The 15,201-nt window shown below is 44.8% G+C and overlaps 1 protein-coding gene across 3 annotated transcripts in view; it reads right to left on the bottom strand.

The window, feature by feature from the left end:
* Positions 1–656, bottom strand: part of LOC106604487 (uncharacterized) — a 34,873-nt gene extending 34,217 nt beyond the window's left edge. The window contains exon 1 of one of the 3 annotated variants that reach the window (XR_006769999.2): positions 364–652. The gene's annotated coding sequence lies outside the window, so the exon portion shown is untranslated. Of the gene's footprint in view, positions 1–363 lie in introns of all 3 variants that reach the window. The other 2 variants (XM_014199165.3, XM_014199158.3) reach the window with 2 other exon arrangements.
* Between the last annotated feature and the right edge of the window lie 14,545 nt (positions 657–15,201).

The following is a 15,201-nucleotide window of genomic DNA, read 5'->3' as shown; positions in this document are numbered from 1 at the left end:
AGCGTTCCCGGATGTTTAGCGATGTTGCGCCTCTGGGTTTAGAAACTCTGTGGAAATACAGTACTCAAAAGCCCAACATAATGCAAACATGCAGAGGATAATGAGACTATTAACAAACATACACTTAACATAATAGTTTTTCTAGGAAATACCTATAACTTCGGGGTCAATTATGTTTCTCAGCTCAACAAAATAACCTTGCTATTTTGGTGTTTAAATAAAGTAGGTATAAATCCCCAAAACAAATCCCACGAACAAATCAATATGTTGATTTAAAAAAGAATATAGCCTAAATATTAACCAAGAGAGAAATGTTACACATTATCTTCCCATATGTTTACTGAAACAATTTTGAGAACTCACTTTATGGCTCAACTGAGATTCTTCATGAATTGAATACGTCCATGGTTTCAGTTTAGGCTGTTTGTTACTATATAGTCCTTCTTCTCTCCAATGAGACTGTAGTCCGTGCTGGACTCGTCAAAAAGAGCGTGCTGCTTGGCTTTATCACCTACTCCGGCAGAACCTGTTTATTTTTAAGCTTGCTTGAGGCATGCTAGGGAGAACGGAAGAGTTGCATAAATGAGAAAAACGCCCGTCTCACATATTGCTGACGACTTCTGCCCCGCCTCAACTTTACAGATTGCAACTGCAAATGTTCTATTTTTTTTTTTTTTTTTTACAGTTATTTTGTAGCATGGATTTTTCAGCCCTCACCCTCCAACAATCGGATATAATAGGAATGTGGTGTACATTGAACTCTGTCGAGTGTCGTTCCCTGCAGAACAGTCATATGGTGATAGGACTGTATAAATATTGGTCATTGTCTTGGTAGTCTTTGTCAACTGTTAACGATAATCATGGCCGGCGCCAGAACAGATGGATGGGCATTGGATTTCCATAGGGGGACACATTTTTTTCATGCGAATTTGTTTAAAAGAGGCACGTTTTTTTCATGCGAATTTGTTTAATGGGTGTAATAGTAAAGACCAGTGAGTTTCAAGTTTGGGGAAGCTTACAATTTATCCTACCAGTTCTACCGATCTGCGTGCCAGCTCTGATTTTCATATGCGCATTTTTAGTGGAAGTTTCATTTCAATAATAATGTTTTCGTTTTTCTAAATCATTGTCACCTGGTTAATCATACAAATCTGAATTAACATGATAAAAATAAAAACATGTACATTTAAGTAATGCAGGAGCACCATACACACTGATAAACCTTGATCCATTTGCCACTAAAGAAAGGAGCGCATGAAACTTAGAGATAGGCCAATGCAGCAGTATGCCTATAACTTCCATCATCAACGAAGTAAAATATTTAGGCCTAAAGCCAACAAATAAAAACAGAAGAAAATATCCTGATGAAAAAAAAAAACAGGTTCTTTCAGTTGAATTCATTTCTCTACTCCGCCTGTCTGCCTCACTTTCTATTTGTCTTGACTTGAGGTATCGCTAGTAAAGTGCAACATTGTATCAAATTAATAATAAACGTTTATAAACATTGTGTCCAGCATAAAGCTCTCACTAGCGAACTTGTAACATTGTATCAACTAGCCTATTGAGCTTGGGACAGACAGCTGTTTTTGTGCAGAGGAAAAATCTTCACGTCTTTTATGACGTTTCCACTGGATGTATGGGATCGGTATATCACCGAGGTAAAGAAGGTTTTCTATTAGACGTTCAACAGACATTCTCCATTAAATCTCTTGTTCACAATGACTTTTACATTGATTGCCGTAGAAACATCAAAACAAGTGCTAATTACTCTAAAAAGGTCTGGCCTATGTTTACAATCTTTGAATTGCATAACAAGTCAAGTGTTGATTTGATAAAATAATGATATTTATTTGATTTTATTTATCTGTTATTTTACCAGGTAAGTTGACTGAGAACACGTTCTCATTTACAGCAACGACCTGGGGAATAGTTACAGGGGAGAGGAGGGGGGATGAATGAGCCAATTGTAAACTGGGGATTATTAGGTGGCCGTGATGGTATGAGGTACAGCTTGGGAATTTAGCCAGGACACCGGGGTTAACACCACTACTCTTACAATAAGTGCCATGGGAACTTTAATGACCTCAGAGAGTCAGGACACACGTTTTAAGATGGCACCCTACACAGGGCAGTGTCCCCAATCACTGCCCTGGGGCATTTGGGATATTTTTTAGACCAGAGGAAAGAGTGCCTCCTACTGGCCCTCCAACACCACTTCCAGCAGCATCTGGTCTCCCATCCAGGGACTGACCAGGACCAACCCTGCGTAGCTTCATATAGATATCATATAGAAATGCATTTAAATCTCTTGTTCGCATTTTTTTTCTACATTTTTCATTGATTGTCATTTTTCCATAGCCTAATGCAGAATAAGAACAATGATTCTCCCCCTAGTGGCCGAGACAAAAAACAGAAAGTCCCATGAGTTCGCCGGCGGGATTTAGACATATTTAGAGGAAACGGAGGGCCAAACGGAGGAGGGACGAACACGCCCCATTCACATCGACAGGGATGTAGTGGAGCGGGTTGAGAGCTTCAAGTTCCTCAGTGTCCACATCGCTAAGGACCTATCATAGTCCAAACACACTAACACAGTTGTGAAGAGGCCACGACAATGCCTGTTCCCCCTCAGGAGGCTGAAAAGATTTGGCATGGGCCCTCAGATCCTCAAAAACTTCAACAGCAGCACCATTGAGAGCATCTGGACTGGCTGCATCACTGCTTGGTATGGCAACTGCTCAGCATCCGACCGCAAGGCATTACAGAGAGTAGTGCATACGGCCCAGTACATCACTGGGGTCAAACTCCCTGCCATCCAGGACCTCTATACCAGGCGGTGTCAGAGGAAGGCCCTAAAAATGGTCAGACTACAGCCACCCAAGTCATAGACTGTTCTCTCTGCTACCGCACGGCAAATGGTACCAGAGCGCTAAGTCTGGGAGCAAAAGGCTTATGAACCCATAAGACTGCTAAATAGTTAACCAAATAGCTACCCGAACTATCTGCATTGACCCGCTTACTCTTTTTGATTCTATACACACACACTGGACTTTACCCATACACACACACACACACACACACACACACACACACACACACACACACACACACACACACACACACACACACACACACACACACACACACACACACACACACACACACACACACACACACACACACACACACACACACACACACACACACACACTAGTACAGCAAACATCATTAACAGTCCTCACATCAACCAAACAAACCAAATCCCATTACGGATACTCTGGTCCAGTGCAACTTGTAGCATGTGGGATACAGCAATTTCAACTTATCCAAATGAATCTTGACTTCTGCAGCTTGTTCTGAGTGAGCTTCAATGTGGCAGCCAGGTGGAGGTCTTCAGGGTTGTGGTGTTATGTTGTGTCATGTCTTTGGCTATGCCGGATTAAGTGATATGACATGCTAACTTATAAAATGATTTCTCTGTAATTAATATTACCTGATTAAGCTAATCATGTAAATGTAATTAACTAGAAAATCGGGGCACCACGGAAGAACGTTTATAGAGCTGTTATCTTCCGAATAAACTCTTAAAATACTTTGTAATATTTTACATTTACATTTAAGTCATTTAGCAGACGCTCTTATCCAGAGCGACTTACAAATTGGTGCATTCACCTTATGATATCCAGTGGAACAACCACTTTACAATAGTGCATCTAAATCTTTTAAGGGGGGGGGGGGGGGGTTAGAAGGATTACTTTATCCTATCCTAGGTATTCCTTAAAGAGGTGGGGTTTCAGGTGTCTCCGGAAGGTGGTGATTGACTCCGCTGTCCTGGCGTCGTGAGGGAGCTTGTTCCACCATTGGGGTGCCAGAGCAGCGAACAGTTTTGACTGGGCTGAGCGGGAACTGTGCTTCCTCAGAGGTAGGGGGGCCAGCAGGCCAGAGGTGGATGAACGCAGTGCCCTTGTTTGGGTGTAGGGTCTGATCAGAGCCTGAAGGTATGGAGGTGCCGTTCCCTTCACAGCTCCGTAGGCAATCACCATGGTCTTGTAGCGGATGCGAGCTTCAACTGGAAGCCAGTGGAGAGAGCGGAGGAGCGGGGTGACGTGAGAGAACTTGGGAAGGTTGAACACCAGACGGGCTGCGGCGTTCTGGATGAGTTGTAGGGGTTTAATGGCACAGGCAGGGAGCCCAGCCAACAGCGAGTTGCAGTAATCCAGACGGGAGATGACAAGTGCCTGGATTAGGACCTGCGCCGCTTCCTGTGTGAGGCAGGGTCGTACTCTGCGAATGTTGTAGAGCATGAACCTACAGGATCGGGTCACCGCCTTGATGTTAGTGGAGAACGACAGGGTGTTGTCCAGGATCACGCCAAGGTTCTTAGCACTCTGGGAGGAGGACACAAGGGAGTTGTCAACCGTGATGGCGAGATCATGGAACGGGCAGTCCTTCCCCGGGAGGAAGAACAGCTCCGTCTTGCCGAGGTTCAGTTTGAGCTTGTGATCCGTCATCCACACTGATATGTCTGACAGACATGCAGAGATGCGATTCGCCGCCTCGTTATCAGAAGGGGGAAAGGAGAAGATGAATTGTGTGTCGTCTGCATAGCAATGATAGGAGAGACCATGTGAGGATATGACAGAGCCAAGTGACTTGGTGTATAGCGAGAATAGGAGAGGGCCTAGAACAGAGCCCTGGGGGACACCAGTGGTGAGAGCGCATGGTGCGGAGACAGATTCTCGCCACGCCACCTGGTAGGAGCGACCTGTCAGGTAGGACGCAATCCAAGCGTGGGCCGCGCCGGAGATGCCCAACTCGGAGAGGGTGGAGAGGAGGATCTGATGGTTCACAGTATCAAAGGCAGCAGATAGGTCTAGAAGGATGAGAGCAGAGGAGAGAGAGTTAGCTTTAGCAGTGCGGAGAGCCTCCGTGACACAGAGAAGAGCAGTCTCAGTTGAATGCCCAGTCTTGAAACCTGACTGATTAGGATCAAGAAGGTCATTCTGAGAGAGATAGCAGGAGAGCTGGCCAAGGACGGCACGTTCAAGAGTTTTGGAGAGAAAAGAAAGAAGGGATACTGGTCTGTAGTTGTTGACATCGGAGGGATCGAGTGTAGGTTTTTTCAGAAGGGGTGCAACTCTCGCTCTCTTGAAGACGGAAGGGACGTAGCCAGCGGTCAAGGATGAGTTGATGAGCGAGGTGAGGAAGGGGAGAAGGTCTCCGGAAATGGTCTGGAGAAGAGAGGAGGGGATAGGGTCAGGTGGGCAGGTTGTTGGGCGGCCGGCCGTCACAAGACGCGAGATTTCATCTGGAGAGAGAGGGGAGAAAGAGGTCAAAGCACAGGGTAGGGCAGTGTGAGCAGGACCAGCGGTGTCGTTTGACTTAGCAAACGAGGATCGGATATCGTCAACCTTCTTTTCAAAATGGTTGACGAAGTCATCCGCAGAGAGGGAGGGGGGGGGGGGGGGAGGAGGATTCAGGAGGGAGGAGAAGGTAGCAAAGAGCTTCCTAGGGTTAGAGGCAGATGCTTGGAATTTAGAGTGGTAGAAAGTGGCTTTAGCAGCAGAGACAGAAGAGGAGAATGTAGAGAGGAGGGAGTGAAAGGATGCCAGGTCCGCAGGGAGGCGAGTTTTCCTCCATTTCCGCTCGGCTGCCCGGAGCCCTGTTCTGTGAGCTCGTAGTGAGTCGTCGAGCCATGGAGCTGGAGGGGAGGACCGAGCCGGCCTGGAGGATAGGGGACAGAGAAAATCAAAGGATGCAGAAAGGGAGGAGAGGAGGGTTGAGGAGGCAGAATCAGGAGATAGGTTGGAGAAGGTTTGAGCAGAGGGAAGAGATGATAGGATGGAAGAGGAGAGAGTAGCGGGAGAGAGAGAGCGAAGGTTGGGACGGCGCAATACCATCCGAGTAGGGGCAGAGTGAGAAGTGTTGGATGAGAGCAAGAGGGAAAAGGATACAAGGTAGTGGTCGGAGATTTGGAGGGGAGTTGCAATGAGATTAGTGGAAGAACAGCATCTAGTAAAGATGAGGTCAAGCGTATTGCCTGCCTTGTGAGTAGGGGGGGAAGGTGAGAGGGTGAGGTCAAAAGAGGAGAGGAGTGGAAAGAAGGAGGCAGAGAGGAATGAGTCAAAGGTAGACGTGGGGAGGTTAAAGTCACCCAGAACTGTGAGAGGTGAGCCATCCTCAGGAAAGGAACTTATCAAGGCGTCAAGCTCATTGATGAACTCTCCAAGGGAACCTGGAGGGCGATAAATGATAAGGATGTTAAGCTTGAAAGGGCTGGTAAACTGTGACAGCATGGAATTTTACCTCGATAGCAGTCAATATTAACAGTCTCATAATGAAAGTTGTAAATTCTTGGCTATCTTCACGAACCCTGGCTAACAAGTTGAATCAGCAATACAAAATTGGGTTTAATTATTTATTTACTAAATACCTAACTAATCACACAGAATTACAAATACACAGAATACAATGATGTCATACAGAAAACGTCCTGGTGGACGGAACCTGTATGAAAGCTAGTTACACAAAGGAAAGGGGGTTGGGCTTGAATGAAAGAGCGGGAAGATTTAGGAACACAGAAACAGCAGCTATGCTATCGTAAATACATTATCTTATGCATTCTAAATTACCGCCCATTTGGAAAAGGAAAATTCAATAAATATTTACTCTGAGCTGCGCTTTGGTAGATTGGTCGTAGATGCTGGCCGGGTTGGCCAACAGATCTCCCTGTTTTCGGAAGAATGTCAATGGTGGTCCATTGGATACGTGGTGGTATCTTCGTCTGGTTGTTAGACTGGATCCGTCGTCCGTCCTTTCCTAACCCACGTTAGCAGCGGCCGCTGCTAACTCAACGGCTAGGAAGTAGCACTTCTGTAGTGAATAAGCTCAAAGTTCATACCAGTTCATACCAGAGCTCACGCCGAGGTTGGCTTAGTTCTGTACTTGACATGTGTGTCCTTCTAACGTAGAGGCTGCAGACCTCCCGTACTGGAACCAACCTGGTTATCTTTTCGTCAAAGGATTATATAGTGGAGAGGGGGAGGGAGGTGTTTCATCGTTTATAACCGCTGTCTCTTCACAGGGTTGGGCCACTGATCGAGCAGGGCACTTTCCTTATGAAAACCCAATTCTCTCGTTTGGAAGCTAAAATTACATTTCATCTCCTAACAAACATTTTCAATATCAAACATTTCAATTGCATAACAATTCCATGTGAATCTGATAACTAGAGGGTGGATACTTTCCCAGGTACAGTTTAAGTCGTCCTGTCATCAATCATAATGTCTCAGATGACAACTGAAATGAAATCCATACTCATTACGTTATCAAGCATATTTCCAACTGGTTTTATTAACAAAATATGGTTCCTTTTCCCCATTTGTTTGATGTTCCCAGACTCTCTATATTTAACACAGGCTATTCACGTCCTTCAGTAGATTCAGAGAGGGGAAGAGAGAAAGGTATTTATGGGGGGGGGGGGGGGGTCATAAACCTTACCCACAGGCCAACGTCATGACAGTTGGCAGGAACAGTTCACTCAGTGTTGTCTCCATAAGTACTATGGAAGAAAACAGTGGTCAGGGTACTGGTCAGGGTACTAATATTCAACTGAACAACCAGCAGTAATATACACATATACAATTTCCCTCCCTCTACTTACTTTATACACCAACACCATCCCACATGTCAAGATATGTGAGTCCAGTTGTGTTGGGCAGGGAAGATGTGTAGGAGCTTGATGCTCTCTCTGAAGCTGCTTGAAAAAGACTGAGAGGGGGTGGCAGATATTGGAGATCTGGAACCCAAGATGACTGCCTGTGACTGGCTGACCCCACAGGGTGTGATAAGACACCTGGCAACCTGGTCCCTAGCAACCAATCGGTTTGGTTAGGGCCAGACGTGGGAAGGGCTGTGAGATGGTGTGCTAAGAGTCACCAGCAGGTCATTCTGTAACACCATTTGTAAAGCCGAAATTGGTATGGCGGTGATGGCTAGCGTCAGTTGGTTTAAATCATTTGGATTTAGAAACGTCAAACTATGATAATCCATGAAAAATGGATTGAGAATAAAGGATTTTAATGCATTTATATACAATTTCATTATTGCTATCAAATCAACACACACATTTTTTATACAAATCAAATGTTTTAAAAGTAAGCCAGACCTTTTTAGAATAATTTGTACTGGTTTTGATGTTTCTATTACAACCAATGAAAAAGTTATTGTGAACAAAAGATGAAAATGCTATTTTATATGATTTCATAATTTTTATCAAATCAAAAGGTTATAAAAGTAGGCCAGACCCATTTAGAATAATTAGCACTGGTTAGCCAAAGTTATTGCCAACAAGAGATTTAACAGCGAATGGCTGTTGAATGTCTGATATAAAACCTACTTTACCTCGGTCATCAGATCATATTTTGCTCTTTCAGGCTTGGTGATTATCAAGGCCGGAAGAGTGTTGGAAATATTTTTCAAATACTGTGAGGAACTATTAGCCTATTACTCGAAATGGACGTAAAAAAACAAACATTGTTGATTTACTTGGTGAGGTGAAGAAAAAATGTCTGAGAAGCTTATTAGGGGTGGTTGTAGTGAGATATCAGACATTAACAAATGGGCACTTTCCTATATTTGCGCGTAGCAGGCCAGGTACTTCTATGTGTGCTCAGACGTGCGAGCTACATGATCAGTACAGAGAAACCAGACAGACACATACATGCTCACATGTAGAACTCCAAACAAAAGACAATTAAAAAAATTGATAACTTGTAAATGATGGTTATGAAATAAACCAAAACCTCAAGTGTAGAAGGCTGTGAACTCTGCAAACAACGTTTCCACTCTGAGATTGAGAACGGTAAATGACTGTAATTAATATATGCATTAACATAAATTAATTTAACCAAATGACTAGGACTAACGGTACATTTAGGCTACTACTGGTGACACACACTGAATGTAGAAAATATTAGGAACACCTGCTCTTTCGTGACATACCTGACCAGGTGAATCCAGGTGAAAGATATGATCCCTTATTGATGTCACTTGATAAATCCACTTCAATCAGTGTAGATGAAGTGGAGAAGACAGGTTAAAGAAGGATTTTAAACCTTGACACAATTGAGACATGGATTGCATATGTGTGCCATTTAGAGGTTGAATGGGCAAGACAAAAGATTTAAGCATCTTTGAACATTGAATGGTAGTAGGTGCCAGGCGCACCGGTTTGAGTGTGTCAAGAACTGCAACACTGCTGGATTTTTCAACCTCAACAGATTCCTGGGTGTATCAAGAATGGTCCACCACCCAAAGGACATCCAGCCAACTTGACACAACTGTGGGATCATCATCGGCCAGCATCCCTGTCGAATGCTTTCAACACCTTGTAGAGTCCATGCTCTGACGAATTGAGGCTGTTCTGAGGGCAAAATGGGTGCAACTCAATATTAGGAAGGTGTTCCTAATGTTTTGCAGACTCAGTGTATGTGTTATGTTAATCTCGTGAAACCAATAGTTGCGGTAAAGTACCTTGGAAACGCGTGGGGGAAAGATACCAAATCTCCACATTACTTTGTTGAAGCACCTTTGGCAGCGATTACAACCTAGAGTCCTCTTGGGTATGACGCTACAAGCTTAGCACACCTTCATTTGGGGAGTTTCTCCCATTCTTCTCTGCAGATTCTCTCAAGCTTTGTCAGGTTGGAAGGGGAGAGCCACTGCACAGCTATTTTCAGGTCTCTCCAGAGATGTTTGATCGGGTTAAAGTCCGGGCTCTGGCTTGGCCACTCAAGGACATTCCAGAGACTTGTCCGGAAGCCACTCTTGCGTTGTCTTAGCGTGTGCTTAGGGTAGATGTCCTGTTGGAAGGTGAACCTTCACCCCAGTCTGAGGTCCTGAGCACTGGTTGTCATCAAGGATCTCTTTGTACTTCACTCCGTTCATCTTTCCCCTGATCCTGACTAGTCTCCAAGTCCCTGCCGCTGATAAACATCCCCACAGCATGATGCTGCCACCACCATGCTTCACCGTAGGGATGCTGCCAGGTTTTCTAGACAGGCCCCCTTGGCTAAAAATGGACCAGCCCATCTGGCATTTGCCCAAAACGCCAGATAGCCAGTCCGCCCCTGGATAATTGTACTGCAGTACATGGGCCCCTAGATTGGTTCCTCTAGCTATTATTTTGACAAGATACCAGTTCACGCGGTATTAAACGCCCGGGGAAAACTGGCACCGTCAAAGGGAGCAGCCCAATCATCAAAGGCAGGTATGCAAGACATGCATGGCATGGGAGGATTAAAGCAGTCAGCCGATGTCGATCTGCTTCTGAATGTGACAATTTAGGTCTTAGCAAAAGCTTGTGGTCTGAAGTGAAGATCCAAAACAATTACAGACCACATCATTTAGTTACCAATATCCCAGCCCATTTTGAACACAAACAGGCCTGGTTTTTTTTGGTTTAAGTTACCATTCCATTACATGTGATAGCCTAGCCTTCTGTACATAGTGATGTGTTGTGCTGATCTTTCTTTTGATGTGTAGTGTAATTTCCACTCTTTGTTTGTGCTCTGGAAGGTGTATCCCCACAGCGCAGACAGAACACCGGGCGACCAGTCCACAGGAACTGCTGCTGCCAAGGCATAAGAAAACACCCCCTCTGACTGTGCCAAGACTGTGCAACCACCAAGGAAAAGTACTGCTCTGTATTACTCATTCTTACAATCGAAATGAGTCAATTACGCAATTTACCTTTGTCTTACTTCCATTGCAACAATGTAAAGAAGATCTGATTTGAATGTCCTCATACACCTAGGCCCTAATCCTAAATTGAGATCTGTGTGCATAATGCTTGTGTAGTAGAAGTGAAACTCGCAGGTTGGCTGAGGTACATTGGTGACATCATTCCCTAAGATCTTAAAAACTACTATCGCTCAAGGCGTGATAGCCAAAAGAGCAATGGAATATAGTCTATCGCGGTTGCATTATGTGTTGTTGCGCAGAAGGTTGGTGGCTTGTGTCCCGCCTGTGGCAGAACAGAATGCACTCTATTTATTAAACATGATTTATGAGAACGCCAGTGGAAACATTACTTGGGCCTAAATTACACAATTGTCTCTTCGTAAACCCAAGGGAGTCTGATGTGGTCAAAGGAAGTGATGCAACTCACTCAAGTGGAAGTTTGAAAACAATCCCTCATTGTTTCCTGCAGGCACCACCCAAGGCACACAGGGGAGCAGTAGATAGATAGTCGACTCGCGACATACCATAGAGCAGGATTCATAGTTTTGACAACTGTTTCCATACTACTTTAGTCAACAAATTAGCAATTATTTCTGGAGCTCTCTGATGATATTCATGAAGTTATATGAAACACATACCTTGTATGTATTCTAAAAAAAAACAAACAACAAAAAACATATATAAACACATAGGCCTATGTGAGATATGATAACAGAAAGGTCAAGGTCACCTTATTGAGCAGCACAAAGGAACCGAATACTCCAGGTAAAATAAATATTTGGGCTGTACAGATAGGATTAGGCTGTAAAGTTGACTGTACAATCTTATGTATACTGTGGTCATGCTCTATTGTCTGCACGGGTGTTGTTGTGTTAGTCTCTGGCTTTGCGGTTTTGCTCTTGTTATTGTAAAAGACAATGTGTTCTCAATAATGTACCTGGTTACAAACGCAATGAAGAAATACATCTTGACATACAAAGAAAATACAATAAGTCTGCACTGAGACTAAATGATTCCGAACACACTATTTCATATTTACATATTTGAATAATAATAGGGACTTGTTTTTCCTAACTGTATGCATGTTTATTGTTGATGTAGAGCCGACTCCAGAGGAGCTAGCTGCAGTGACCATCCAGTGGGCCACTCAAGGCCTGCTGGCCAGGTGAGAGCGGGGCTGGAGACAGAAGGGAAAACAGAAGTACGAAGACCTTATGGATCATTTACACTTTAGCAGACACTCTTAGCCAGAGAAACTTACAGCAGCAATTAGGGTTAAGTGCCACATCAACAGATTTTTCACTTAGCTGGCACGGGATTCAAACCAGCAACCATTCGGGTACTGGCCCAACTCTTTAACTGCTAGGCTACCAACCTACCTTCTCACATTGAGAAATAGGCTTTAGCTAATTAGCTATAATAATGGTGTTAGGTTTGGATTTATAAAGCATATTAACATTTTAAAATGTTAAATTCTGAGTCATAGAACTCTTGGCATTACACGTTGACTCAGATCTCCTCCTTTGTTCTTCTTTTAAATAGCATCCGTGAGTGTGCCTATGAGTGTGTTGTAGCGTACAATCAATGTGACGCCATTGTTTCTGAAAATTACAAGTGTGTGTGCCCTGATAAGTGTGTTTTGATTGGCCTGCAGTCTTTTATGGCACTACTACGAAGAGAACAGGAATAGGCAGAGCGTGAAAGGAAGAAGGAGGAAGACAAGAGAAAGAAGGAAGAGCAATTTCTATGAACCCGACTTCTGGAAGCAGTGTTTGATGGAGAGGCAGAGGAAGTGTTAGCAATTCCAAAGGTGGCGTGACTGATATCTGTAAGATCTGTGGGGACGTGTAATGAAGACATGAGTAATTGACAAAAAAATGTATAGATGCACATGGGCCACATACTAAAGTGAAAAAGCTGTTGTGAAAAATGTTTATGTGGCAAGTGACAATGACTTACTTATCCATAACTCGGAAAAATGTTTTTCTTTGTCTTTATTATTGTGGCATCAATATAATCCACAATAGTATACACAGAATGTACAAACCATTAGGAACACCTTCCAAATATAATGTTGCACCCCCTTTTGCCCTCAGAACAGCCTAAATTCTTTGAGGCATGGACTCAACAAGGTGTTGAAAGCATTCCATAGGGATGCTGGCCCATGTTGACTCCAATGCTTCTCCCAGTTGTGTCAAGTTGGCTGGATGTTGTTTGGGTGGTGGACCATTCTTGATAAATACGGGAAACTGTTGAGCATGAAAAACCCAGTAGCGTTGTAGTTCTTGATACACTCAAACCGGTGCACTCGGAGAGCGCTGAGAGTCTGGAAGCATGTTCAGGGAGTGAGTGTTTTAATAAATAAAAGAAACAATGAACACAAACAACGTACTGACATGAAAACAGAATCAATAACGCCTGAGGAAGGAACCAGGAGGAGTGACAGATACAGGGAAGATATTCAAGGAGGTGATGGAGTCCAGGTGAGTGTCATAAGGCGCAGGTGCGCTTGACGATGGCGACAGGTGTGCGGGATAATTAGCAGCCTGATGACCTAGAGGTCAGAGAGGGAGTATAATCAGCAGCCTGATGACCTAGAGGTCAGAGAGGGAGGATAATCAGCAGCCTGATGACCTAGAGGTCAGAGGGAGTATAATCAGCAGCCTGATGACCTAGAGGAAGGAGAGGGAGGATAATCAGCAGCCTGATGACCTAGAGGAAGGAGAGGGAGTATAATCAGCAGCCTGATGACCTAGAGGAAGGAGAGGGAGTATAATCAGCAGCCTGATGACCTAGAGGTCAGAGAGGGAGGATAATCAGCAGCCTGATGACCTAGAGGTCAGAGAGGGAGTATAATAAGCAGCCTGATGACCTAGAGGTCGGAGAGGGAGTAGAATCAGCAGCCTGATGACCTAGAGGTCAGAGAGGGAGTATAATCAGCAGCCTGATGACCTAGAGGCAGGAGAGGGAGTATAATCAGCAGCCTGATGACCTAGAGGAAGGAGAGGGAGTATAATCAGCAGCCTGATGACCTAGAGGTCAGAGAGGGAGTATAGTCAGCAGCCTGATGACCTAGAGGTCAGAGAGGGAGTATAATCAGCAGCCTGATGACCTAGAGGAAGGAGAGGGAGTATAATCAGCAGCCTGATGACCTAGAGGAAGGAGAGGGAGTATAATCAGCAGCCTGATGACCTAGAGGAAGGAGAGGGAGTATAATCAGCAGCCTGATGACCTAGAGGAAGGAGAGGGAGTATAATCAGCAGCCTGATGACCTAGAGGTCAGAGAGGGAGTATAATCAGCAGCCTGATGACCTAGAGGAAGGAGAGGGAGTATAATCAGCAGCATGATGACCTAGAGGTCGGAGAGGGAAGATAATCAGCAGCCTGATGACCTAGAGGTCAGAGAGGGAGTATAATCAGCAGCCTGATGACCTAGAGGTCAGGAGAGGGAGTATAATCAGCAGCCTGATGACCTAGAGGTCAGGAGAGGGAGTATAATCAGCAGCCTGATGACCTAGAGGTCAGGAGAGGGAGTATAATCAGCAGCCTGATGACCTAGAGGTCAGAGAGGGAGTATAATCAGCAGCCTGATGACCTAGAGGTCAGAGACAGAGTATAATCATCAGCCTGATGACCTAGAGGTCAGAGAGGGAGTATAATCAGCAGCATGATGACCTAGAGGTCAGAGAGGGAGTATAATCAGCAGCCTGATGACCTAGAGGTCAGAGAGGGAGTATAATCAGCAGCCTGATGACCTAGAGGTAGGAGAGGGAGTATAATCAGCAGCCTGATGACCTAGAGGTCAGAGAGGGAGTATAATCAGCAGCCTGATGACCTAGAGGTCAGAGAGGGAGTATAATCAGCAGCCTGATGACCTAGAGGTCAGAGAGGGAGTATAATCAGCAGCCTGATGACCTAGAGGTCAGAGAGGGAGTATAATCAGCAGCCTGATGACCTAGAGGTCAGAGAGGGAGTATATTCAGCAGCCTGATGACCTAGAGGTCAGAGAGGGAGTATAATCAGCAGCCTGATGACCTAGAGGAAGGAGAGGGAGTATAATCAGCAGCCTGATGACCTAGAGGTCAGAGAGGGAGTATAATCAGCAGCCTGATGACCTAGAGGTCAGAGAGGGAGTATAATCAGCAGCCTGATGACCTAGAGGAAGGAGAGGGAGTATAATCAGCAGCCTGATGACCTAGAGGTCAGAGAGGGAGTATAATCAGCAGCCTGATGACCTAGAGGAAGGAGAGGGAGTATAATCAGCAGCCTGATGACCTAGAGGAAGGAGAGGGAGTATAATCAGCAGCCTGATGACCTAGAGGAAGGAGAGGGAGTATAATCAGCAGCCTGATGACCTAGAGGTCAGAGAGGGAGTATAATCAGCAGCCTGATGACCTAGAGGAAGGAGAGGGAGTATAATCAGCAGCCTGATGACCTAGAGGTCAGAGAGGGAGTATA

The sequence above is a fragment of the Salmo salar genome, chromosome 01 (assembly GCF_965601325.2).
Source record: "Salmo salar chromosome 01, fSalSal1, whole genome shotgun sequence".
Lineage (NCBI taxonomy): Eukaryota > Metazoa > Chordata > Actinopteri > Salmoniformes > Salmonidae > Salmo > Salmo salar.
The sequence above is the reverse complement of the archived record's forward strand: the minus strand, read 5'-3'. Positions and strand labels throughout refer to the sequence as shown.